This window comes from Chiloscyllium plagiosum, unplaced genomic scaffold, assembly GCF_037043375.1.
Source record: "Chiloscyllium plagiosum isolate Xiang-an unplaced genomic scaffold, Cpla_swu_hap1 HiC_scaffold_31, whole genome shotgun sequence".
Classification (NCBI taxonomy): domain Eukaryota; kingdom Metazoa; phylum Chordata; class Chondrichthyes; order Orectolobiformes; family Hemiscylliidae; genus Chiloscyllium; species Chiloscyllium plagiosum.
In genome coordinates, this window is record NW_028270169.1 from 50,539,109 (window position 1) to 50,565,987 (window position 26,879).

At 50.3% G+C, this 26,879-nt stretch overlaps 1 protein-coding gene across 2 annotated transcripts in view; it reads right to left on the minus strand.

The window, feature by feature from the left end:
* rasl10b (RAS like family 10 member B) overlaps positions 1-26,879 on the minus strand; it is a 237,726-nt gene that overhangs the window by 104,706 nt on the left and 106,141 nt on the right. The window lies entirely within an intron of this gene.

The window sequence follows — 26,879 nt, forward strand, 5'->3', positions numbered from 1 at the left end:
AAATAGGGGGTATCGTCTCAAAATAAGGGGGAGCAGATTTAGGACTGAGTTGAGGAGGAACTTCTTCACCCAGAGAGTTGGGAATCTATGGAATTCCCTGCCCTCCGAAGCAGTTGAGGCTACCTCTTTGAATGTTTTTAAGGCAAAGGTTGATTTTTGAACAGTAAAGGCATTAAGGGTTACGGTGAGCGGGTGGGTAAGTGGAGCTGAGTCCATGTAACGTTCAACCGCGATCTTACTGAATGGCGTAGCAGGCTCAACACGACAGATGGCCCACTCCTGCTTCTGTTTCTTGTGTTCTTATATTCTCCCATCACGTTGGTAAGTACGGAATCCTACGATTCTGATGGGGAAGGGACATTAAATATTGCAGGAAGACTCACAATTTCTGCTTTGGAGTCCTGCTTTTCTATTTGGTTGGTGTTAAGCATTTCAAATTTGCAGATAATCCACACTAGAATGGCACAGAAAAAGAAGCCAGTCTTTATGGAAATTGTACATTTTTTCAGGTTTCTTTCAGTTTGTGTATACCAAGACAATGCATTAAGACTGTACAGAATACACAATGAAGGAAAAGCTGTGTACAGTATGCATAATCTGGGCAAAATTGGATTGTCACTCAATGTACAATTAATCACACCACTGGGGGCAGCAATGCTAGCTTTATGGTGCCTGATTATTTTCCTGATTTTTTCTTATTTATTTTTACATCGGATATGGGCCATTTGTAGTTCATCCCTAATTGCTGTTGAACAGAGTGATTGCTGGGGGTATTTCAGGGTCAACTACTTCGCTCTGGCCTTGGAGTCACATACCAAGCATGAATGGCAGATTTTCTGCCTGAATAGGCAATTGGAGGCCAGATGAATCTTTCCAGCGATTGATGATAGCTGCCATCTGAGATTCGTATGAATTTAATTTCAATTCCACCAGTTGCCTTTTTTGGTCAGGTCTCCAATTTAACATTCACTTCAACCTCACCTGCTTTGCACTGCCACCCAGCTCTCACCTAATGGAACCAGGATAGTCACAAGATTCCCAACAAGTCAAACCAGTCAGGAAACCGAGGGACACAAGTGACAAAGACTAAACTGTAGGACATAGAACATGGAACATTACAGCGCAGTACAGACCCTTCAGCCCTCAATGTTGCGCCAATCTGTGGAACCAATCTGGAGCCCATCTAACCTACACTATTCCATTTTCATCCCTATGCCTATCCAATGACCATTTAAATGTCCTTAAACTTGCCAAGTCTACTACTATTGCAGGCAGTGCGTTCACATCTCTCTTACTCTCTGAGCAAAGAAACTACCTCTGACATCCTGTATCTATCACCCCTCAGTTTAAAGCTATGTCCCCTCATGCTAGCCATCGCCATCTGAGGAAAAAGGCTCTCCCTGTCCACCCTATCTAACCCTCTGATTATCTTATGTCTCAATTAAGTCACCTCTCAACCTTCTTCTCTCTCATGAACACAGCCTCAAGTCCCTCAGCCTTTCATCATAAGATCTTCCCTCTAAACTAGGCAACATCCTAGTAAATCACCTCTGAACCCTTTCCAAAGCTTCCACATCCTTCCTATAATGTGGTGACCAGAACTGTATTCAATACTCCAAATGTGACCATGCCAGAGTTTTGTATAGCTGCAACATGATTTCATGGTTTTGAAACTCAATCCCTCTACCAATAAAAGTTAACATATCATGCCTTATTAACAACCCTATCAACCTGGGTGGCAACTTTCAAGGATCTATGCACCTGGAAACCGAGATCTCTCTGCTCAGCTACACGACCAAGAATCTTACCATTAGCCCAGTATTCTGCATTCCTATTACTCCTTCCAAAGTGAATCATCTCACACTTTTCCACATAAAACTCCATTTGCCACCTCTCAGCTCAGCTTTGCAGCTTATCTATGTCTCTCTATAACCCACAACATCCTTCATCACTAACCACAACTCCACCGACCTTAGTGTCATCTGCAAATTTACTAACCCATCCTTCTATGGCCTCATACAGATCATTTATAGAATGACAAACAGTGGACCCAAAACAGATTCTTGTGGTACTCCAGTAGTAACTGAACTCCAGGATGAATATTTCCCATCAACCACCACCCTCTGTCTTCTTTCAGCTAGCCAATTTCTGATCCAAACCGCAAAGTCATCCTCAATCCCATGCCTCCGTATTTTGTGCAATAGCCTACCGTGAGGAACCTTATCAAACACCTTACTGAAATCCATATACATCACATCAACCACTTTACCCTCATCCACCTCTTTGGTCATCTTCTCAAAGAACTCAATAATGTTTGTGAGGCACGACCTACTCTTCACAAAACTGTGTTGACTATCGCTAATCAACTTATTCCTTTCTAGATGATTATTAATCCTATCTCTTATAACCTTTTCCAACACTTTACCAACAATTGAAGTAAGGCTCACAGGTCTATAATTACCAGGGTTGTCTCTACTCCCCTTCTTGAACAAGGGGACAACATTTGCTCTCCTCCAGTCTTCTGGCACTATTCCTGTAGACAATGACGAACATAAAGATCAAAGCCAAAGGTTCTGCAATCTCCTCCCTGGTGTCCCAGAGAATCCTTGGATAAATCCCATCCGGCCCAGGGGACTTATCTATTCTCATACTTTCCAGAATTACTTACACCTCCTCCTTATGCACCTCAATCCCATCTAGTCTAGTAGCCTGTTTCTCAGTATTCTCCTCGACCACATTGTCTTTTTCCAGTTGAATACTGACAAAAAGCATTAATTTAGCACTTCTTCATCTCCTCTAATTCCACGCACAACTTCTCACTACTATGCTTGATTTGTCCTAATCTTACTCTAGTCATTTTTTTATTCTTGATATATTTATAGAAAGCTTTAAGATTTTCCTTGATCATATCCGCCAACGACTTCTCATGTCCCTTCCTGGCTTTTCATAGCTCTCTCTTTAGGTCTTTCCCGGCTAACTTGTAACTCTCAAACACCCTAACTGAGCCATCACATCTCATCCTAACATAAACCTTCTTCTTCCTCTTGTCAAGAGATTCAACTTCATTAGTAAACCATGGCTCCTAAGCACAACACCTCCTCCCTGCCTGATCAGTATATACTTATCAAGGACCCACAGTAGCTGTTCCTTGAATAAGCTCCACATTTCAATTGTGCCCATCCCCTGCAGATTTATGCATCCTAAATCTTGCCTAACTGCATTGTAATTGACTTTCTCCCAGCTATAACTCTTGCCCTGCGGTATATACATATCCCTTTCCATCACTAAAGTAAACATAACCTAATTGTAGTCACCATCATCATAGTGCTTTGCACTTGATTTTACATTTGCAGAAACCAGGATTAGATCAGAGATGGGATCAGTGCATATTGTTGGGGAAGGGGGTTTATGGAGCCCATGACAGTGTGAAATCAGGTACAGTCAGTTCTGCTACAATGTGCGCTTCTGCAATGTGAATTAGCTATAATGTGATTGAAGGATTTAGACCATTATGTGTAGAACATGAACTTTCCTTACCTGTATTGGCTATAACATGATTGAAGTCCCATTGGTTTAAATGGTGCTGTTATTACACAATTTTCTTATAATGGGGGAATCACACAAGAATGAAACTATTGAATTATATCAAAACAGACTGCATGTTGGGTGACTGATTGAGGTGGAATGTGAAATTTTGATTTCCAATTGGGGGAGTGGGGGGGATTGCATTGCAAGGTACTGTTAATGGTGTGTGTTTCTTTTAACTCTCTCATTGGATGTGGGTGTTGTTGGTTGAGCCAGCATTTATTGCAATTGGAAAGGGGGTGGTGAGCTGCCTTCTTGAACCACTGCAGTCCATGTGCTGTCGGTAGATCAACAGTGCCATCAGGGAGGGAGTGCCAGGATTTTGACCCAGCGACAGTGAGGAAATTATTTCCAATATAATTCCAAGCTTGGATGGTGACTGGCTTGGAGGCAAACTTGAGGGTGATGGTGTTCCCATGTATTTGCAGCTCTAGTCCTTCGAGAGGTGGGTGGCTGAGTGTTTGGAAAGTGCTGTCTAAGGATCTTTGGTGAAGGGCATCTTATAGGTGCTGCTACCACTGAGCTTTGGTGATGGAAGAAGTAGGTGTTTGCGAATGTGGTGCTAATCATGCAGGCTGCTTTGTCCTGGATGGTGTTGAGCTTCTTGAGTGTTGTTGGAGCACCCATCCAGGCAAGTGGGGAGCATTTCGGCACACACTTGACTCTTGCCTTGAAGATGGTGGACAGGCTCTGGGGAGTCAGGAGGTGAGTTACTCACTGCAGCATTCCTAACCTCTGACCTGCTCTTGTTTCTGCCACATCAGGCCTCACAGCAACCCGTGATGGTAATATGCCTGCACGCCACGATTGCCCATTGGCAGGAAACCTTTTACAACTGCACCAGGCCTCCAAGATAAATTCAGCAGCGCTCACCTATCCTGCAGCACTGGTTCATGGAGGTTGTGGTAGAGAGTGGTGTGCATGTTAGCTTTGTGCAGTTGAGTGTGAGCTCACTGATGTTGCTAAGCTGGACACTGCAGTGTTAGGAAATACGGTGGGCAGGACAAGGGCAACTCGCTTGGAGGCTCAGGAGGGAATGGTTTAGTGACCTGGGTGCACTGGATGGGGCTTTAGTTGCAGAAAATAGACCAAGTTGAGATTCTCTCTGCTCATCAGTTCTGTGAAGTCAGTCCCTGGTGCAGCTCATTAGACTATCCACCTTCTCTCCACAGTTCAGTTGCTGGAGAATCCACGGTTATCATCCAATATCTCGCAACCTCCGGATAAAGAGAAGAGGCTGTAACAAAATCTCCAGCTACCCCACAGCATTGGTGGCAAAACCCATCACCAGGAGGCAGCAATGGGGGAACACTGCCACTCAGGGAAGGCTTGGTAGAAGGTGGGCACTGGTCTTTGGCAACAAAGTCATGGGCCCGATGTATGGTGTTCCTGTTGGTCCGTGAGGCTCTTTAAAACCCTTCAGGAACTGCAACGTTGACAGTTGATGGTGGGTTTCACCCTCTGGAAAGTCACCCCCTTCCCAGGCTCGCCCATGTTTCCCCAGCACTCTGCTGACACTAAACGTTTCATTCGGTATCATGTGGGAAGGGGGGGGAGGACGAGAGGGCAGAGGTGACACGTAGGAAACAGCACGTCACATTTACAATTCTGTCCATATGGCTGAATGTCCTGCAATAACACAAGAGGCAGCTCTCCTGGAAGTGAGCTGACTCTCGATCCCACTGCAGAGATCTCAGATAAGAACGGACAGCCACTGTGATCTGTTTTAAGATGGTTCCTCACCACAGCTCTTCATGGGGGAAAGCTCCACCTGGTGGACTTACTGCTGCCATCCTCTTTCCTGGTAACAATCCATATCACCTGCTTAAACAGGTGAGGCAGAAGCAAAAAAACTTGGTCATCTAACAAGAAAAGGCTCTTATCTTAACCAAGACATAGTCTGTTGCATGGTAGACTTTGTGTTACACTGGTAAGATTGATGAAGCATTACTGAGATTGTGAGGAGACCACCCAAGTCTTACTTCACTGAGATCCAAATCTATATCCTCCCAACCAAGTCCATGTGATATTATGATGTTTGGTGATGTATCTTGCATCGCCTTAAACTTTTCAGATTCTTACATCCTTCTACAACTCACCAGCCATCCAGAGTGGAGCAGGCAGTGGAATCATTGTACTGGAGTTTATAGCTGCAAATTTGGCTGACATCCCTTCCACCTCTCACCCATCACTCATTCATAAATTGGTGATAATTAGGTTGGCAATTCCACATCATCACGCCAGTTTCCGATATTACTGATGCCAAGTGGGCGTGCAAATGGGAAGCTTGCCCGCTGTTTTGAACTAACCAATCAAATGGCTCGTGAGATTGCTGAAGACGCAATCTCTCTCTCAGTTGCAGCGCATCACAGAGGTAACAGGCACCACCCATGGAGTAGGCACTGGGCCATTGGTGTCACCCCGTAGAAACGCAAAACCTCCAATTGTCACTGAACCTGATGTCTGCTGGTACCTGGCAAGGAGCGAATTTGATGAGCTTTTTTTGAAAAGTGACCTCCCATATCCAAAACTGGCTGGGTAGACTGTGAGGTATTGTGACCATCTTCTTGTGAAGATTTGTAGCACATTGTAATTTTTATTTGAGAAGTAAAGTGGAGGAAAATGGATTTTAAGTTTTAGAGTTCTGTGAAAATCTGATCTTTCTTAAAGCTCAGAAAGTCATTTTGAACATTGAGTTACAACAGCATTTCCAAAACATTGTGTGATTTCAGCTAAATGACCAGAATGTTAATTGTGTAAAGTGAATAGTTGTTCAAGTATTTGCTGACTTCGGTTTTATGACCCAGAGAGAAAGAGGAAGGGTCAGAAACAGATTTGTGCATGTTGAAGAAGCAGATAACAGCAGAAGTGTTGTTATAAGCAGTTTCCAAACCGTTAGGCTAAGGAACAAGTCCTGAGTGACTTAGAACTCAATGAGGTGATAGCTCAAGAAGTAGAAGACCATAGAGATGTCAGTGAGATCCAACAAGGCTGTGGAAGACATGAGCTGAAAATGTGTTGCTGGAAAAGCGCAGCAGGTCAGGCAGCATCCAGGGAACAGGAGAATCAACGTTTCGGGCATAAGCCCTTCTTCATTTTCACATTTTCAGCTCTGATCTCCAGCATCTGCAGACCTCACTTTCTCCTGTGAAGACATGAGTTCGCTTATGGTTGTGGAAATAGTGAGCTGAGTTAGCAGCTTGCTTTACAGGTCCCAGGGAGAGATAAAAGAGGGGAAGCAAATAGCATTGAGCAAGTACCCGAAGTGTACTTGTACAGTGTACCAGATAAGGAAGAAGAATGGAAACATGAGTGTCTCCTTTGACAATACTTTTGCCAAAAGGTAGCAGGTACAGGGGAACAGTACCTCCTGCAAGTTTCCCTCCAACACACGTTCCGGCTTGGAAATATATTGCCATTCCTTCACTGTCACTGGGTCAAAATCTGGGAGCTCCTTTCCTAACACCATTGTGAATTTACCAAAACCATGTGGATTAATACAACTCAAGTAGACAGCTCTTCACCACCTTCACACAGGTAATCACCGGTGGGTAATGAATGCTGGCCTGACCAGTGAGAGTCAAATTCTGTGAAAAGAAACGTTAAATTATTCTGTACCACTAGAGGCATGTACTCCAGATCGATTAACCGAACCTGAATACTGTGAGTGCTTTGAATCTGTCATAAAACAGTAAATACTGGAAAGAGGCCAGGCATTAAGTTGTGGAGAGTGACCTTGCTCCTCCCTCCATCCCTTCGCCCTTGATCTATTTGCTTAAAAACTGTTTGGTTATGGTGTCTTCCACCTCTGGGGAAAGGTCATTCACCTGATATATCTCCCTTTACAGATGCTCCTTGGCTCGTTAAATGCTTCAAGCATTTTCTATTTTTATTTCTCCTATATTGCCGTATGGCCACCAGAGACAGATACATAAACTAAGCTGGCAGCTCGTTCCAGTAAGTGACAAATCCACCTTATTATTCCATCTCGGCATTCCCTATCCATCTACACAGTATTTGATCTGAATAGTCAGCAACTTGCCTACTCTCCACCTACACAGAGGCTACCTCACACACAGCCACTTGGCCCAAAAGCTCTGTGCTGGCGCTACACTGCTGATGAGACTCATACAGTCATAGATGTCCACAGCATAGAAAAAGGCCCATTGGTCCATTGCATCCATGCCAGTCAAAAACAACAACATCACTATTCTAATCCCATTTTCCAGCACTTGGCCCATGTCCTTTGATGCCTTGACTCCTCCTGACCATCTTCACTGAACCTCATCAGCATAACCCTCCATTTCTTTCTCCTTAAATACCTCCAATTCTACCATCTTCATTCCTTGTCGTAACACCAGTATACACCAGTACATGTACACCAGTATAAAAATATAACCAAGACAACTACGCTGTGACTACAATAGGTGTGGAAGAAGGAGAGTTGAAGAGATCCCATCAGATTCTTGATTTGGAGATTTATCGCTGTTCCTTCATTGCTGTTTGTTCAAACTCTGCCCCTGCTGAAACTCTCGATGTAACAACATGATATACGCCAGATTCATTGCTGCAGTTCCATATATGTATCACAATCTTCCCGTGGGCAACGACAGATAGGAAGTGAGTGATGGATTGATCAGCAATGTCAAACTACCAGGAATGACTTTATATTATGATCATTCACCCAGGAAACAAACCATCTGTGAGCAGTTTCCTTGATATTCAGTCATGACTAAGCAGTATACACTTGTAACTTCTATCCTGACTCCCCACAGCCTGTCCACTGTCTACAAGGCATAGGTCAGGTGTCTGATGGACACCCCGCCCCTGGTGTCTGGATAGGTGCAGCTCCAGACTACACCTTCAGGGACTTGCACTGATGAAAATCAGACACTAGCTGGAGGCTGAAATCGTATAAACTCAAAATGGCAGCGAGGGGTAGGAGTGGGCTTCAGTGACAATGGACATGGCCACCTACCAGGACAGAGGTGGGGAGGTGAACTAGCTGCACAGAGGCTGGTATCCCGTCACCAAGTTACCCCTTATTTACATGTGAAAAGGCCTTGACCCTGATCCAGCTCCCTCAGAGCCAGCTGTCAGAGTGAACAGAACCTCTGACACTCCTGTTGATGTTTTTTCTTTCCTTTTTATTGTTTTTCTTTATTTCTCTCAGAGTGAACTGAACTACTCAACCTCCTGTTTATTTTGTTCTTTTTATTCTTTTTTTTCTTTTTCATTTTCTTTTTTTTATTTTACTCACACACTACCACCTAACTGCAGTAGTGCTTAGTTTTTCCCCAGCGTCTGGGGGGGGGTTGTTCTTCAGAGGCTCGGTGTGGACTTGTTGGGCCGAACGGCCTGTTTCCACACTGTAGGGAATCTAATCTAATCTAATCATTCACCCATGTTGAGTGTGTGCAGGCATCAGACACAGTGAAAGATACAAGGTGCATGAATCTTTATTCAATTTCCACCACCAGGAAGAAATGAAATACGCAAGTGGCCAGTGAGAAGCAGTGTCCTTCACATCAAAGGGCAATGCTGAGTGATTACTCCTGTTAACATGTGTCAGCCAAGGCTTCCTGACTGGATCATATTAACAGCCTCAAGCAGTGAATGTGGAAGCAGATCATTCAGCCTACTGAGTCCACATCAACCCTCTAAAACAGCATCCTCGCCATACCCAAACTACCCCTGCATTTCCAAGGCTAATCCACCTCGCCTGCACATTCCTCAGCCACCCTGCTGTCCCAACCAACGAGTCACTGTGCTGTCCCTATCACTGAAACACCGTGCTGTCTCTATCACTGAGCCACTGTGCAGTTGCTATCACTGAGTCACGGTGCTGTCCCTATCACTGAGACACCGTACTGTCGCTATCACTGAGTCACCGTGGTGTCCCTATCACTGAGTCAATGTGCTGTTGCTATACTTGAGTCACTGTGCTGTCCCTATCACTGACTCACTATGCTGTCCCTATCACTGAGACACCGTGCTGTCGCTATCACTGAGTCACCATGCTGTCTCTATCACTGAGTCACTGTGCAGTCTCTATCACTGAGTCACCGTGCTGTCCCTATCACTGAGACACCGTGCTGTCCCTATCACTGAGTCACTGTGCTGTCCCTATCACTGAGACACCGTGCTGTCACTATCACTGAGTCACCGTGCTGTCACTATCACTGAGTCACTGTGCTGTCCCTATCACTGAGCCACCATGCTGTCCCTATCACTGAGTCACCGTGCTGTCCCTATCACTGAGACACCGTGCTGTCACTATCACTGAGTCACCGTGCTGTCACTATCACTGAGCCACCATGCTGTCCCTATCACTGAGCCACCGTGCTGTCCCTATCACTGAGACACCGTGCTGTCCCTATCACTGAGTCACTGTGCTGTCCCTATCAGTGAGACACCGTGCTGTCCCTATCACTGAGTCACCGTGCTGTCCCTATCAGTGAGTCACTGTGCTGTCCCTATCACTGAATCACAGTGCTGTCCCTATCCCTGAGTCACTGTGCTGTCCCTATCACTGAGTCACCGTGCTGTCTCTATCACTGAGTCACTGTGCTGTCCCTATCACTGAGTCAGTGTGCTGTCCCTATCACTGAGACACCGTGCTGTCCCGATCACTGAGACACCGTGCTGTCCCGATCACTGAGTCACCGTGCTGTCCCTATCACTGAGTCACTGTGCTGTCCCTATCACTGAGTCACTGTGCTGTCCCTATCACTGAGTCACCGTGCTGCCTCTATCACTGAGTCACCGTGCTGTCCCTATCACTGAGACACGTGCTGTCCCTATCACTGAGACACCCTACTGTTGCTATCACTGAGACACCGTGCTGTCGCTATCACTGAGCCACCGTGCTGTTGCTATCACTGAGTCACCGTGCTGTCCCTATCACTGAGTCACTGTGCTGTCCCTATCACTGAGACACCGTGCTGTCCCTATCACTGAGTCACTGTGCTGTCCCTATCACTGAGTCACCGTGCTGTCCCTATCAGTGAGTCACTGTGCTGTCCCTATCACTGAGTCACTGTGCTGTCCCTATCACTGAGTCACCGTGCTGTCCCTATCACTGAGTCACTGTGCTGTCCCTATCACTGAGTCACTGTGCTGTCCCTATCACTAAGTCACCGTGCTGTCCCTATCACTGAGTCACTGTGCTGTCCCTATCACTGAGTCACCGTGCTGTCCCTATCAGTGAGTCACTGTGCTGTCCCTATCACTGAGTCACTGTGCTGTCCCTATCACTGAGTCACTGTGCTGTCCCTATCACAGAGTCACCGTGCTGTCCCTATCACTGAGACACCGTGCTGTCCCTATCACTGAGTCACTGTGCTGTCCCTATCACTAAGTCACCGTGCTGTCCCTATCACTGAGTCACTGTGCTGTCCCTATCACTGAGTCACCGTGCTGTCTCTATCACTGATTCACTGTGCTGTCCCTATCACTGAGACACGTGCTGTCCCTATCACTGAGACACCCTACTGTTGTTATCACTGAGACACCGTGCTGTCGCTATCACTGAGACACCGTGCTGTCCCTATCACTGAGCCACTGTGCTGTCCCTATCACTGAGTCACTGTGCTGTCCCTATCACTGAGTCACCGTGCTGTCTCTATCACTGATTCACTGTGCTGTCCCTATCACTGAGACACGTGCTGTCCCTATCACTGAGACACCCTACTGTTGTTATCACTGAGACACCGTGCTGTCGCTATCACTGAGACACCGTGCTGTCCGTATCACTGAGACACCGTGCTGTCCCTATCACTGAGACACGTGCTGTCCCTATCACTGAGACACCCTACTGTTGTTATCACTGAGACACCGTGCTGTCCCTATCACTGAGCCACTGTGCTGTCCCTATCACTGAGACACCCTACTGTTGTTATCACTGAGACACCGTGCTGTCCCTATCACTGAGCCACTGTGCTGTCCCTATCACTGAGTCACTGTGCTGTCCGTATCACTGAGTCACCGTGCTGTCCCTATCACTGAGACACGTGCTGTCCCTATCACTGAGACACCCTACTGTTGCTATCACTGAGACACCGTGCTGTCGCTATCACTGAGACACCGTGCTGTCCCTATCACTGAGCCACTGTGCTGTTGCTATCAGTGAGTCACTGTGCTGTCCCTATCACTGAGACACGTGCTGTCCCTATCACTGAGACACCCTACTGTTGTTATCACTGAGACACCGTGCTGTCGCTATCACTGAGACACCGTGCTGTCCGTATCACTGAGACACCGTGCTGTCCCTATCATTGAGTCACTGTGCTGTTGCTATCAGTGAGTCACTGTGCTGTCCCTATCACTGAGTCACTGTGCTGTCCCTATCACTGAGCCACCATGCTGTCCCTATCACTGCGTCACTGTGCTGTCCCTATCACTGAGCCACCGTGCTGTCCCTATTACTGAGACACCGTGCTGTCCCTATCACTGAGTCACTGTGCTGTCCCTATCACTGAGTCAGTGTGCAATCCCTATCACTGAGTCACTGTGCTGTCCCTATCACTGAGTCACTGTGCTGTCCCTATCACTGAGACACCGTGCTGTCCCTATCACTGAGTCACTGTGCTGTCCCTATCACTGAGTCACCGTGCTGTCGCTATCACTGAGTCACTGTGCTGTCCCTATCACTGAGTCACCGTGCAGTCCCTATCACTGAGGCACCGTGCTGTCTCTATCACTGAGTCACTGTGCTGTCACTATCACTGAGACACCGTGCTGCCCTATCACTGAGACACCGTGCTGTCCCTATCACTGAGACACTGTGCTGTCGCTTCACTGAGTCACCGTGCTGTCCCTATCACTGAGTCACCGTGCTGTCCCTATCACTGAGTCACTGTGCTGTCACTATCACTGAGTCACCGTGCTGTCCCTATCACTGAGACACCGTGCTGTCACTATCACTGAGACACCGTGCTGTCACTATCACTGAGACACCGTGCTGTGACTATCACTGAGTCACCGGACTGTCCCTATCACTGAGTCACTGTGCTGTCCCTATCACTGAGACACCGTGCTGCCTCTATCACTGAGTCACTGTGCTGTCCCTATCACTGAGTCACCGTGCTGCCCTATCACTGAGACACCGTGCTGCCCTATCACTGAGACACCGTGCTGTCCCTATCACTGAGTCACCGTGCTGTCCCTATCACTGAGTCAATGTGCTGCCGCTATCACTAAGTCACTGTGTTGTCTCTATCACTGAGTCACTGTGCTGTCCCTATCACTGAGACACCGTGCTGTCACTATCACTGAGACACCGTGCTGTCTCTATCACTGAGTCAATGTGCTGCCGCTATCACTAAGTCACTGTGTTGTCTCTATCACTGAGACACCGTGCTGTCCCTATCACTGAGTCACCGTGCTGTCCCTATCACTGAGACACCGTGCTGTCCCTATCACTGAGTCACTGTGCTGTCACTATCACTGAGACACCGTGCCGCTCTATCACTGAGTCACTGTGCAGTCCCTATCACTGAGTCAGTGTGCTGTCCCTATCACTGAGTCACTGTGCTGTCCCTATCACTGAGACACCGTGCTGTCCCTATCACTGAGACACCGTGCTGTCCCTATCACTGAGTCACTGTGCTGTCCCTATCACTGAGTCACTGTGCAATCCCTATCACTGAGACACCGTGCTGTCTTTATCAGTGAGTCACTGTGCAATCCCTATCACTGAGACACCGTGCTGTCCCTATCACTGAGTCACCGTGCTGTCCCTATCACTGAGTCACTGTGCAGTCCCTATCACTGCGTCACTGTGCTGTCCCTATCACTGAGTCACCGTGCTGTCCCTATCACTGAGACACCGTGCTGTCCCTATCACTGAGTCACTGTGCTGTCCCTATCACTAAGTCACCGTGCTGTCCCTATCACTGAGTCACCGTGCTGTCCCTATCACTGAGACACTGTGCTGTCTCTATCACTGAGTCACCGTGCTGTCCCTATCACTGAGACACGTGCTGTCCCTATCACTGAGACACCCTACTGTTGCTATCACTGAGCCACCGTGCTGTTGCTATCACTGAGTCACCGTGCTGTCCCTATCACTGAGACACCGTGCTGTCCCTATCACTGAGTCACTGTGCTGTCCCTATCACTGAGTCACTGTGCTGTCCCTATCACTAAGTCACCGTGCTGTCCCTATCACTGAGTCACTGTGCTGACCCTATCACTGAGTCACCGTGCTGTCCCTATCACTGAGCCACCGTGCTGTCCCTATCACTGAGCCACTGTGCTGTTGTTATCACTGAGCCACCGTGCTGTCCCTATCACTGAGCCACTGTGCTGTTGTTATCACTGCGTCACTGTGCTGTCCCTATCACTGAGTCACTGTGCTGCCCCTATCACTGAGACACCGTGCTGTCCCTATCACTGAGTCACTGTGCTGTCCCTATCACTGAGTCACCGTGCTGTCCCTATCACTGAGTCACCGTGCTGTCCCTATCACTGAGTCACTGTGCTGTCCCTATCACTGAGTCACCGTGCTGTCCCTATCACTGAGTCACTGTGCTGTCCCTATCACTGAGACACGTGCTGTCCCTATCACTGAGACACCCTACTGTTGTTATCACTGAGTCACCGTGCTGTCTCTATCACTGAGACACGTGCTGTCCCTATCACTGAGACACCGTGCTGTCCCTATCACTGAGACAACGTGCTGTCCGTATCACTGAGACACCGTGCTGTCGCTATCACTGAGACACCGTGCTGTCCGTATCACTGAGACACCGTGCTGTCCCTATCACTGAGACAACGTGCTGTCCGTATCACTGAGACACCGTGCTGTCCCTATCACTGAGACACCGTGCTGTCCGTATCACTGAGACACCGTGCTGTCCCTATCACTGAGACACCGTGCTGTCCGTATCACTGAGACACCGTGCTGTCCCTATCATTGAGTCACTGTGCTGTTGCTATCAGTGAGTCACTGGGCTGTCCCTATCACTGAGTCACTGTGCTGTCCCTATCACTGCGTCACTGTGCTGTCCCTATCACTGAGCCACCGTGCTGTCCCTATCACTGAGTCATTGTGCTGTCCCTATCACTAAGTCACCGTGCTGTCCCTATCACTGAGTCACTGTGCTGTCTCTATCACTGAGTCACCGTGCTGTCCCTATCACTGAGACACGTGCTGTCCCTATCACTGAGACACCGTGCTGTCCCTATCACTGAGACACCCTACTGTTGCTATCACTGAGACACCGTGCTGTCGCTATCACTGAGCCACCGTGCTGCCCCTATCACTGAGCCACTGTGCTGTCCCTATCACTGAGTCACTGTGCTGTCCCTATCACTGAGACAACGTGCTGTCCCTATCACTGAGACACCGTGCTGTCCCTATCACTGAGACACCGTGCTGTCCCTATCACTGAGACACCCTACTGTTGCTATCACTGAGACACCGTGCTGTCGCTATCACTGAGCCACCGTGCTGTCCCTATCACTGAGCCACTGTGCTGTCCCTATCACTGAGTCACTGTGCTGTCCCTATCACTGAGACAACGTGCTGTCCCTATCACTGAGACACCGTGCTGTCCCTATCACTGAGACACCGTGCTGTCGCTATCACTCAGACACCATGCTGTCCCTATCACTGAGACACCGTGCTGTCCCTATCATTGAGTCACTGTGCTGTCCCTATCACTGAGCCACTGTGCTGTCCCTATCACTGAGCCACCGTGCTGTCCCTATCACTGAGTCACCGTGCGGTCCCTATCACTGAGACACCGTGCTGTCCCTATCACTGAGTCACTGTGCTGTCCCTATCACTGAGACACCGTGCTGTCCCTATCACTGAGTCACTGTGCTGTCCCTATCACTGAGACACCGTGCTGTCCCTATCACTGAGTCACTGTGCTGTCCCTATCACTGAGACACCGTGCTGTCCCTATCACTGAGACACCGTGCTGTCGCTATCACTCAGACACCATGCTGTCCCTATCACTGAGACACCGTGCTGTCCCTATCACTGAGTCACCGTGCTGTCCCTATCATTGAGTCACTGTGCTGTCCCTATCACTGAGCCACTGTGCTGTCCCTATCACTGAGCCACCGTGCTGTCCCTATCACTGAGTCACTGTGCTGTCCCTATCACTGAGTCACTGTGCAATCCCTATCACTGAGACACCGTGCTGTCCCTATCACTGAGTCACCGTGCAATCCCTATCACTGAGACACCGTGCTGTCCCTATCACTGAGTCACTGTGCTGTCCCTATCACTGAGTCACCGTGCTGTCCCTATCACTGCGTCACTGTGCTGTCTCTATCACTGAGTCACTGTGCTGTCCCTATCACTGAGTCACCGTGCTGTCCCTATCACTGAGACACCGTGCTGTTGCTATCACTGAGTCACCGTGCTGTCCCTATCACTGAGACACCGTGCTGTCCCTATCACTGAGTCACCGTGCTGTCCCTATCACTGAGACACCGTGCTGTCCCTATCACTGCGTCACTGTGCTGTCCCTATCACTGAGTCACCGTGCTGTCCCTATCACTGAGACACCGTGCTGTCTCTATCACTGAGTCACCGTGCTGTCACTATCACTGAGACACCGTGCTGTCCCTATCACTGAGACACCGTGCTGTCCCTATCACTGAGTCACTGTGCTGTCCCTATCACTGAGACACGTGCTGTCCCTATCACTGAGACACCCTACTGTTGCTATCACTGAGTCACCGTGCTGTCCCTATCACTGAGACACCGTGCTGTCCCTATCACTAAGTCACCGTGCTGTCCCTATCACTGAGTCACTGTGCTGTCCCTATCACTGAGTCACCGTGCTGTCCCTATCACTAAGTCACCGTGCTGTCCCTATCACTGAGTCACTGTGCTGTCCCTATCACTAAGTCACCGTGCTGTCCCTATCACTGAGTCACTGTGCTGTCCCTATCACTGAGTCACTGTGCTGTCCCTATCACTGAGTCACTGTGCTGTCCCTATCACTAAGTCACCGTGCTGTCCCTATCACTGAGTCACTGTGCTGTCCCTATCACTGAGACACGTGCTGTCCCTATCACTGAGACACCCTACTGTTGCTATCACTGAGTCACCGTGCTGTCCCTATCACTGAGACACCGTGCTGTCCCTATCACTGAGTCACTGTGCTGTCCCTATCACTGAGTCACTGTGCTGTCCCTATCACTAAGTCACCGTGCTGTCCCTATCACTGAGTCACTGTGCTGTCCCTATCACTGAGTCACCGTGCTGTCCCTATCACTGAGCCACCGTGCTGTCCCTATCACTGAGCCACTGTGCTGTTGTTATCACTGCGTCACTGTGCTGTCCCTATCACTGAGTCACTGTGCTGCCCCTATCACTGAGACACCGTGCTGTCCCTATCACTGAGTCACTGTGCTGTCCCTATCACTAAGTCACCGTGCTGTCCCTATCACTGAGTCACTGTGCTGTCCCTATCACTGAGACACCGTGCTGTCCTTATCACTGAGACACGTGCTGTCCCTATCACTGAGACACCCTACTGTTGTTATCACTGAGACACCGTGCTGTCCCTATCACTGAGCCACTGTGCTGTCCCTATCACTGAGTCACTGTGCTGTCCCTATCACTGAGTCACCGTGCTGTCTCTATCACTGAGTCACCGTGCTGTCCCGATCACTGAGACACGTGCTGTCCCTATCACTGAGACACCCTACTGTTGTTATCACTGAGACACCGTGCTGTCGCTATCACTGAGACACCGTGCTGTCCGTATCACTGAGACACCGTGCTGTCCCTATCACTGAGACACCGTGCTGTCCGTATCACTGAGACACCGTGCTGTCCCTATCATTGAGTCACTGTGCTGTTGCTATCAGTGAGTCACTGGGCTGTCCCTATCACTGAGTCACTGTGCTGTCCCTATCACTGCGTCACTGTGCTGTCCCTATCACTGAGCCACCGTGCTGTCCCTATCACTGAGTCACTGTGCTGTCCCTATTACTGAGACACCGTGCTGTCCCTATCACTGAGTCATTGTGCTGTCCCTATCACTAAGTCACCGTGCTGTCCCTATCACTGAGTCACTGTGCTGTCTCTATCACTGAGTCACCGTGCTGTCCCTATCACTGAGACACGTGCTGTCCCTATCACTGAGACACCCTACTGTTGCTATCACTGAGACACCGTGCTGTCGCTATCACTGAGCCACCGTGCTGTCCCTATCACTGAGCCACTGTGCTGTCCCTATCACTGAGTCACTGTGCTGTCCCTATCACTGAGACAACGTGCTGTCCCTATCACTGAGACACCGTGCTGTCCCTATCACTGAGACACCGTGCTGTCGCTATCACTCAGACACCATGCTGTCCCTATCACTGAGACACCGTGCTGTCCCTATCACTGAGTCACCGTGCTGTCCCTATCATTGAGTCACTGTGCTGTCCCTATCACTGAGCCACTGTGCTGTCCCTATCACTGAGCCACCGTGCTGTCCCTATCACTGAGTCACCGTGCGGTCCCTATCACTGAGACACCGTGCTGTCCCTATCACTGAGTCACTGTGCTGTCCCTATCACTGAGACACCGTGCTGTCCCTATCACTGAGTCACTGTGCTGTCCCTATCATTGAGACACCGTGCTGTCCCTATCACTGAGTCACCATGCTGTTGCTATCAGTGGGTCACTGTGCTGTCCCTATCACTGAGTCACTGTGCTGTCCCTGTCACTGAGTCACTGTGCTGTCCCTATCACTGAGTCACTGTGCAGTCTGTATCACTGAGACACCATGCTGTCCCTATCACAGAGCCACTGTGCTGTCCCTATCACTGAGCCACCATGCTGTCCGTATCACTGAGCCACTGTGCTGTCCCTATCACTGAGACACTGTGCTGTCTCTGTCACTGAGCCACTGTGCTGTCCCTGTCACTGAGCCACCATGCTGTCCCTATCACTGAGTCACTGTGCTGTCTCTGTCACTGAGTCACTGTGCTGTCCCTATCATTGAGACACCGTGCTGTCCCTATCACTGAGTCACTGTGCTGTCCCTATCACTGAGTCACTGTGCTGTCCCTATCATTGAGACACCGTGCTGTCCCTATCACTGAGTCACTGTGCTGTCTCTATCACTGAGCCACTGTGCTGTCTCTGCCAATGAGTCACTGTGCTGTCCCTGTCACTGAGCCACCATGCTGTCCCTATCACTGAGACACCGTGCTGTCCCTGTCACTGAGCCACCATGCTGTCCCTATCACTGAGCCACTGTGCAGTCCCTATCACTGAGACACTGTGCTGTCCCTATCACTGAGTCACTGTGCTGTCCCTATCACTGAGTCACCGTGCTGTCCCTATCACTGAGCCACCGTGCTGTCCCTATCACTGAGCCACTGTGCTGTTGCTATCACTGAGTCACTGTGCTGTCCCTATCACTGAGACACCGTGCTGTCCCTATCACTGAGTCACTGTGCTGTCCCTATCACTAAGTCACCGTGCTGTCCCTATCACTGAGTCACTGTGCTGTCCCTATCACTGAGTCACCGTGCTGTCTCTATCACTGAGTCACCGTGCTGTCCCTATCACTGAGACACGTGCTGTCCCTATCACTGAGACACCCTACTGTTGTTATCAATGAGACACCGTGCTGTCCCTATCACTGAGTCACCGTGCTGTCCCTATCACTGAGCCACTGTGCTGTCCCTATCACTGAGTCACCGTGCTGTCTCTATCACTGAGTCACCGTGCTGTCCCTATCACTGAGACACGTGCTGTCCCTATCACTGAGACACCCTACTGTTGCTATCACTGAGACACCGTGCTGTCGCTATCACTGAGACACCGTGCTGTCCCTATCACTGAGCCACTGTGCTGTTGCTATCTGTGAGTCACTGTGCCGTCCCTATCACTGAGCCACTGTGCTGTTGCTATCTGTGAGTCACTGTGCTGTCCCTATCACTGAGTCACTGTGCTGTCCCTATCACTGAGTCACCGTGCTGTCTCTATCACTGAGTCACCGTGCTGTCCCTATCACTGAGACACGTGCTGTCCCTATCACTGAGACACCCTACTGTTGCTATCACTGAGACACCGTGCTGTCGCTATCACTGAGACACGTGCTGTCCCTATCACTGAGACACCCTACTGTTGTTATCACTGAGACACCGTGCTGTCGCTATCACTGAGACACCGTGCTGTCCGTATCACTGAGACACCGTGCTGTCCCTATCATTGAGTCACTGTGCTGTTGCTATCAGTGAGTCACTGTGCTGTCCCTATCACTGAGACACTGTGCTGTCCCTATCACTGAGCCACTGTGCTGTTGCTATCAGTGAGTCACTGTGCTGTCCCTATCACTGAGTCACTGTGCTGTCCCTATCACTGCGTCACTGTGCTGTCCCTATCACTGAGCCACCGTGCTGTCCCTATCACTGAGACACCGTGCTGTCCCTATCACTGAGTCATTGTGCAGTCCCTATCACTAAGTCACCGTGCTGTCCCTATCACTGAGTCACTGTGCTGTCTCTATCACTGAGTCACCGTGCTGTCCCTATCACTTTGACACGTGCTGTCCCTATCACTGAGACACCCTACTGTTGCTAGCACTGAGACACCGTGCTGTCGCTATCACTGAGCCACCGTGCTGTCCCTATCACTGAGCCACTGTGCTGTCCCTATCACTGAGTCACTGTGCTGTCCCTATCACTGAGACAACGTGCTGTCCCTATCACTGAGACACCGTGCTGTCCCTATCACTGAGACACCGTGCTGTCGCTATCACTCAGACACCATGCTGTCCCTATCACTGAGACACCGTGCTGTCCCTATCACTGAGTCACCGTGCTGTCCCTATCATTGAGTCACTGTGCTGTCCCTATCACTGAGCCACTGTGCTGTCCCTATCACTGAGCCACCGTGCTGTCCCTATCACTGAGTCACCGTGCTGTCCCTATCACTGAGACACCGTGCTGTCCCTATCACTGAGTCACCGTGCTGTCCCTATCACTGAGACACCGTGCTGTCCCTATTACTGAGTCACTGTGCTGTCCCTATCACTGAGACACCGTGCTGTCCCTATCACTGAGTCACTGTGCTGTCCCTATCAGTGAGACACCGTGCTGTCCCTATCACTGAGTCACCATGCTGTTGCTATCAGTGGGTCACTGTGCTGTCCCTATCACTAAGTCACTGTGCTGTCCCTGTCACTGAGTCACTGTGCTGTCCCTATCATTGAGTCACTGTGCAGTCTGTATCACTGAGACACCATGCTGTCCCTATCACTGAGCCACTGTGCTGTCCCTATCACTGAGCCACCATGCTGTCCGTATCACTGAGCCACTGTGCTGTCCCTATCACTGAGACACTGTGCTGTCTCTGTCACTGAGCCACTGTGCTGTCCCTATCACTGAGCCACTGTGCTGTCTCTGTCACTGAGTCACTGTGCTGTCTCTGTCACTGAGTCACTGTGCTGTCCCTATCATTGAGACACCGTGCTGTCCCTATCACTGAGTCACTGTGCTGTCCCTATCACTGAGTCACTGTGCTGTCCCTATCATTGAGACACCGTGCTATCCCTATCACTGAGTCACTGTGCTGTCTCTATCACTGAGCCACTGTGCTGTCTCTGCCACTGAGTCACTGTGCTGTCCCTGTCACTGAGTCACTGTGCTGTCCCTATCACTGAGTCACTGTGCAGTCCATATCACTGAGACACCATGCTGTCCCTATCACTGAGCCACTGTGCTGTCCCTATCACTGAGCCACCATGCTGTCCGTATCACTGAGCCACTGTGCTGTCCCTATCACTGAGTCACTGTGCTGTCCCTGTCACTGAGTCACTGTGCTGTCCCTATCACTGAGTCACTGTGCAGTCCATATCACTGAGACACCATGCTGTCCCTATCACTGAGCCACTGTGCTGTCCCTATCACTGAGCCACCATGCTGTCCGTATCACTGAGCCACTGTGCTGTCCCTATCACTGAGCCACTGTGCTGTCTCTGTCACTGAGCCACTGTGCTGTCCCTATCACTGAGCCACTGTGCTGTCTCTGTCACTGAGTCACTGTGCTGTCCCTGTCACTGAGCCACCATGCTGTCCCTATCACTGAGTCACTGTGCTGTCTCTGTCACTGAGTCACTGTGCTATCCCTATCATTGAGACACCGTGCTGTCCCTATCACTGAGTCACTGTGCTGTCCCTATCATTGAGACACCGTGCTGTCCCTATCACTGAGTCACTGTGCTGTCTCTATCACTGAGCCACTGTGCTGTCTCTGCCACTGAGTCACTGTGCTGTCCCTGTCACTGAGCCACCATGCTGTCCCTATCACTGAGACACCGTGCTGTCCCTGTCACTGAGCCACCATGCTGTCCCTATCACTGAGCCACTGTGCAGTCCCTATCACTGAGACACTGTGCTGTCCCTATCACTGAGACACCGTGCTGTCTCTATCAGTGAGTCACAGTGCTGTCGCTATCACTGAGTCACTGTGCTGTCACTATCACTGAGACACCGTGCTGCCCTATCACTGAGACACCGTGCTGTCCCTATCACTGAGTCACTGTGCTGTCCCTATCACTGAGTCACCGTGCTGTCGCTATCACTGAGTCACCGGACTGTCCCTATCACTGAGTCACCGTGCAGTCCCTATCACTGAGACACCGTGCTGTCTCTATCACTGAGTCACTGTGCTGTCACTATCACTGAGACACCGTGCTGCCCTATCACTGAGACACCGTGCTGTCCCTATCACTGAGACACCGTGCTGTCGCTATCACTGAGTCACTGTGCTGTCACTATCACTGAGACACCGTGCTGTCCCTATCACTGAGTCACTGTGCTGTCCCTATCACTGAGACACCGTGCTGCCCTATCACTGAGTCACTGTGCAGTCCCTATCACTGAGACACTGTGCTGTCCCTATCACTGAGTCACTGTGCTGTCCCTATCACTGAGTCACTGTGCTGTCCCTATCACTGAGTCACCGTGCTGTCCCTATCACTGAGTCACTGTACTGTCCCTATCACTGAGTCAGTGTGCTGTCGGTATCACTGAGTCACTGTGCTGTCCCTATCACTGAGACACCGTGCTGTCCCTATCACTGAGTCACTGTGCTGTCCCTATCACTGAGTCAGTGTGCAATCCCTATCACTGAGTCAGTGTGCTGTCCCTATCACTGAGTCACTGTGCTGTCCCTATCACTGAGTCACAGTGCTGGCCCTATCACTGAGACACCGTGCTGTCCCTATCACTGAGTCACTGTGCAGTCCCTATCACTGAGTCAGTGTGCAATCTCTATCACTGAGCCACCGTGCAGTCCCTATCACTGAGACACCGTACTGTCCCTATCACTGAGTCACTGTGCTGTCCCTATCACTGAGTCACTGTGCTGTCCCTATCACTGCGTCACTGTGCTGTCCCTATCACTGAGTCACCGTGCTGTCCCTATCACTGAGTCACTGTGCTGTCCCTATCACTGAGTCACCATGCTGTCTCTATCACTGAGTAACCGTGCTGTCCCGATCACTGAGACACGTGCTGTCCCTATCACTGAGACACCCTACTGTTGCTATCACTGAGACACCGTGCTGTCACTATCACTGAGCCACCGTGCTGTCCCTATCACTGAGTCACTGTGCTGTCCCTATCACTGAGTCACCGTGCTGTCCCGATCACTGAGACACGTGCTGTCCCTATCACTGAGACACCCTACTGTTGCTATCACTGAGACACCGTGCTGTCGCTATCACTGAGCCACCGTGCTGTCCCTATCACTGAGCCACTGTGCTGTTGCTGTCACTGAGTCACTGTGCTGTCCCTATCACTGAGTCACTGTGCTGTCCCTATCACTGAGACACCGTGCTGTCCCTATCACTGAGTCACTGTGCTGTCCCTATCACTAAGTCACCGTGCTGTCCCTATCACTGAGTCACTGTGCTGTCCCTATCACTGAGCCACTGTGCTGTCCCTATCACTGAGTCACCGTGCTGTCTCTATCACTGAGTCACCGTGCTGTCCCTATCACTGAGACACGTGCTGTCCCTATCACTGAGACACCCTACTGTTGTTATCAATGAGACACCGTGCTGTCCCTATCACTGAGCCACTGTGCTGTCCCTATCACTGAGTCACCGTGCTGTCTCTATCACTGAGTCACCGTGCTGTCCCTATCACTGAGACACGTGCTGTCCCTATCACTGAGCCACTGTGCTGTTGCTATCTGTGAGTCACTGTGCTGTCCCTATCACTGAGACACGTGCTGTCCCTATCACTGAGACACCCTACTGTTGTTATCACTGAGACACCGTGCTGTCGCTATCACTGAGACACCGTGCTGTCCGTATCACTGAGACACCGTGCTGTCCCTATCACTGAGCCACTGTGCTGTTGCTATCTGTGAGTCACTGTGCTGTCCCTATCACTGAGACACGTGCTGTCCCTATCACTGAGACACCCTACTGTTGCTATCACTGAGACACCGTGCTGTCGCTATCACTGAGACACCGTGCTGTCCCTATCACTGAGCCACTGTGCTGTTGCTATCTGTGAGTCACTGTGCTGTCCCTATCACTGAGACACGTGCTGTCCCTATCACTGAGACACCCTACTGTTGTTATCACTGAGACACCGTGCTGTCGCTATCACTGAGACACCGTGCTGTCCGTATCACTGAGACACCGTGCTGTCCCTATCATTGAGTCACTGTGCTGTTGCTATCAGTGAGTCACTGTGCTGTCCCTATCACTGAGACACTGTGCTGTCCCTATCACTGAGCCACTGTGCTGTTGCTATCAGTGAGTCACTGTGCTGTCCCTATCACTGAGTCACTGTGCTGTCCCTATCACTGCGTCACTGTGCTGTCCCTATCACTGAGCCACCGTGCTGTCCCTATCACTGAGTCACTGTGCTGTCCCTATCACTGAGACACTGTGCTGTCCCTATCACTGAGCCACTGTGCTGTTGCTATCAGTGAGTCACTGTGCTGTCCCTATCACTGAGTCACTGTGCTGTCCCTATCACTGCGTCACTGTGCTGCCCCTATCACTGAGACACCGTGCTGTCCCTATCACTGAGTCATTGTGCAGTCCCTATCACTAAGTCACCGTGCTGTCCCTATCACTGAGTCACTGTGCTGTCTCTATCACTGAGTCACCGTGCTGTCCCTATCACTTTGACACGTGCTGTCCCTATCACTGAGACACCCTACTGTTGCTATCACTGAGACACCGTGCTGTCGCTATCACTGAGCCACCGTGCTGTCCCTATCACTGAGCCACTGTGCTGTCCCTATCACTGAGTCACTGTGCTGTCCCTATCACTGAGACAACGTGCTGTCCCTATCACTGAGACACCGTGCTGTCGCTATCACTCAGACACCATGCTGTCCCTATCACTGAGACACCGTGCTGTCCCTATCACTGAGTCACCGTGCTGTCCCTATCATTGAGTCACTGTGCTGTCCCTATCACTGAGCCACTGTGCTGTCCCTATCACTGAGCCACCGTGCTGTCCCTATCACTGAGTCACCGTGCTGTCCCTATCACTGAGACACCGTGCTGTCCCTATCACTGAGTCACCGTGCTGTCCCTATCACTGAGACACCGTGCTGTCCCTATTACTGAGTCACTGTGCTGTCCCTATCACTGAGACACCGTGCTGTCCCTATCACTGAGTCACTGTGCTGTCCCTATCAGTGAGACACCGTGCTGTCCCTATCACTGAGTCACCATGCTGTTGCTATCAGTGGGTCACTGTGCTGTCCCTATCACTAAGTCACTGTGCTGTCCCTGTCACTGAGTCACTGTGCTGTCCCTATCATTGAGTCACTGTGCAGTCTGTATCACTGAGACACCATGCTGTCCCTATCACTGAGCCACTGTGCTGTCCCTATCACTGAGCCACCATGCTGTCCGTATCACTGAGCCACTGTGCTGTCCCTATCACTGAGACACTGTGCTGTCTCTGTCACTGAGCCACTGTGCTGTCCCTATCACTGAGCCACTGTGCTGTCTCTGTCACTGAGTCACTGTGCTGTCTCTGTCACTGAGTCACTGTGCTGTCCCTATCATTGAGACACCGTGCTGTCCCTATCACTGAGTCACTGTGCTGTCCCTATCACTGAGTCACTGTGCTGTCCCTATCATTGAGACACCGTGCTATCCCTATCACTGAGTCACTGTGCTGTCTCTATCACTGAGCCACTGTGCTGTCTCTGCCACTGAGTCACTGTGCTGTCCCTGTCACTGAGTCACTGTGCTGTCCCTATCACTGAGTCACTGTGCAGTCCATATCACTGAGACACCATGCTGTCCCTATCACTGAGCCACTGTGCTGTCCCTATCACTGAGCCACCATGCTGTCCGTATCACTGAGCCACTGTGCTGTCCCTATCACTGAGTCACTGTGCTGTCCCTGTCACTGAGTCACTGTGCTGTCCCTATCACTGAGTCACTGTGCAGTCCATATCACTGAGACACCATGCTGTCCCTATCACTGAGCCACTGTGCTGTCTCTATCACTGAGTCACCGTGCTGTCCCTATCACTGAGACACGTGCTGTCCCTATCACTGAGACACCCTACTGTTGCTATCACTGAGACACCGTGCTGTCGCTATCACTGAGCCACCGTGCTGTCCCTATCACTGAGCCACTGTGCTGTCCCTATCACTGAGTCACTGTGCTGTCCCTATCACTGAGACAACGTGCTGTCCCTATCACTGAGACACCGTGCTGTCCCTATCACTGAGACACCGTGCTGTCGCTATCACTCAGACACCATGCTGTCCCTATCACTGAGACACCGTGCTGTCCCTATCACTGAGTCACCGTGCTGTCCCTATCATTGAGTCACTGTGCTGTCCCTATCACTGAGCCACTGTGCTGTCCCTATCACTGAGCCACCGTGCTGTCCCTATCACTGAGTCACCGTGCTGTCCCTATCACTGAGACACCGTGCTGTCCCTATCACTGAGTCACCGTGCTGTCCCTATCACTGAGACACCGTGCTGTCCCTATTACTGAGTCACTGTGCTGTCCCTATCACTGAGACACCGTGCTGTCCCTATCACTGAGTCACTGTGCTGTCCCTATCAGTGAGACACCGTGCTGTCCCTATCACTGAGTCACCATGCTGTTGCTATCAGTGGGTCACTGTGCTGTCCCTATCACTAAGTCACTGTGCTGTCCCTGTCACTGAGTCACTGTGCTGTCCCTATCATTGAGTCACTGTGCAGTCTGTATCACTGAGACACCATGCTGTCCCTATCACTGAGCCACTGTGCTGTCCCTATCACTGAGCCACCATGCTGTCCGTATCACTGAGCCACTGTGCTGTCCCTATC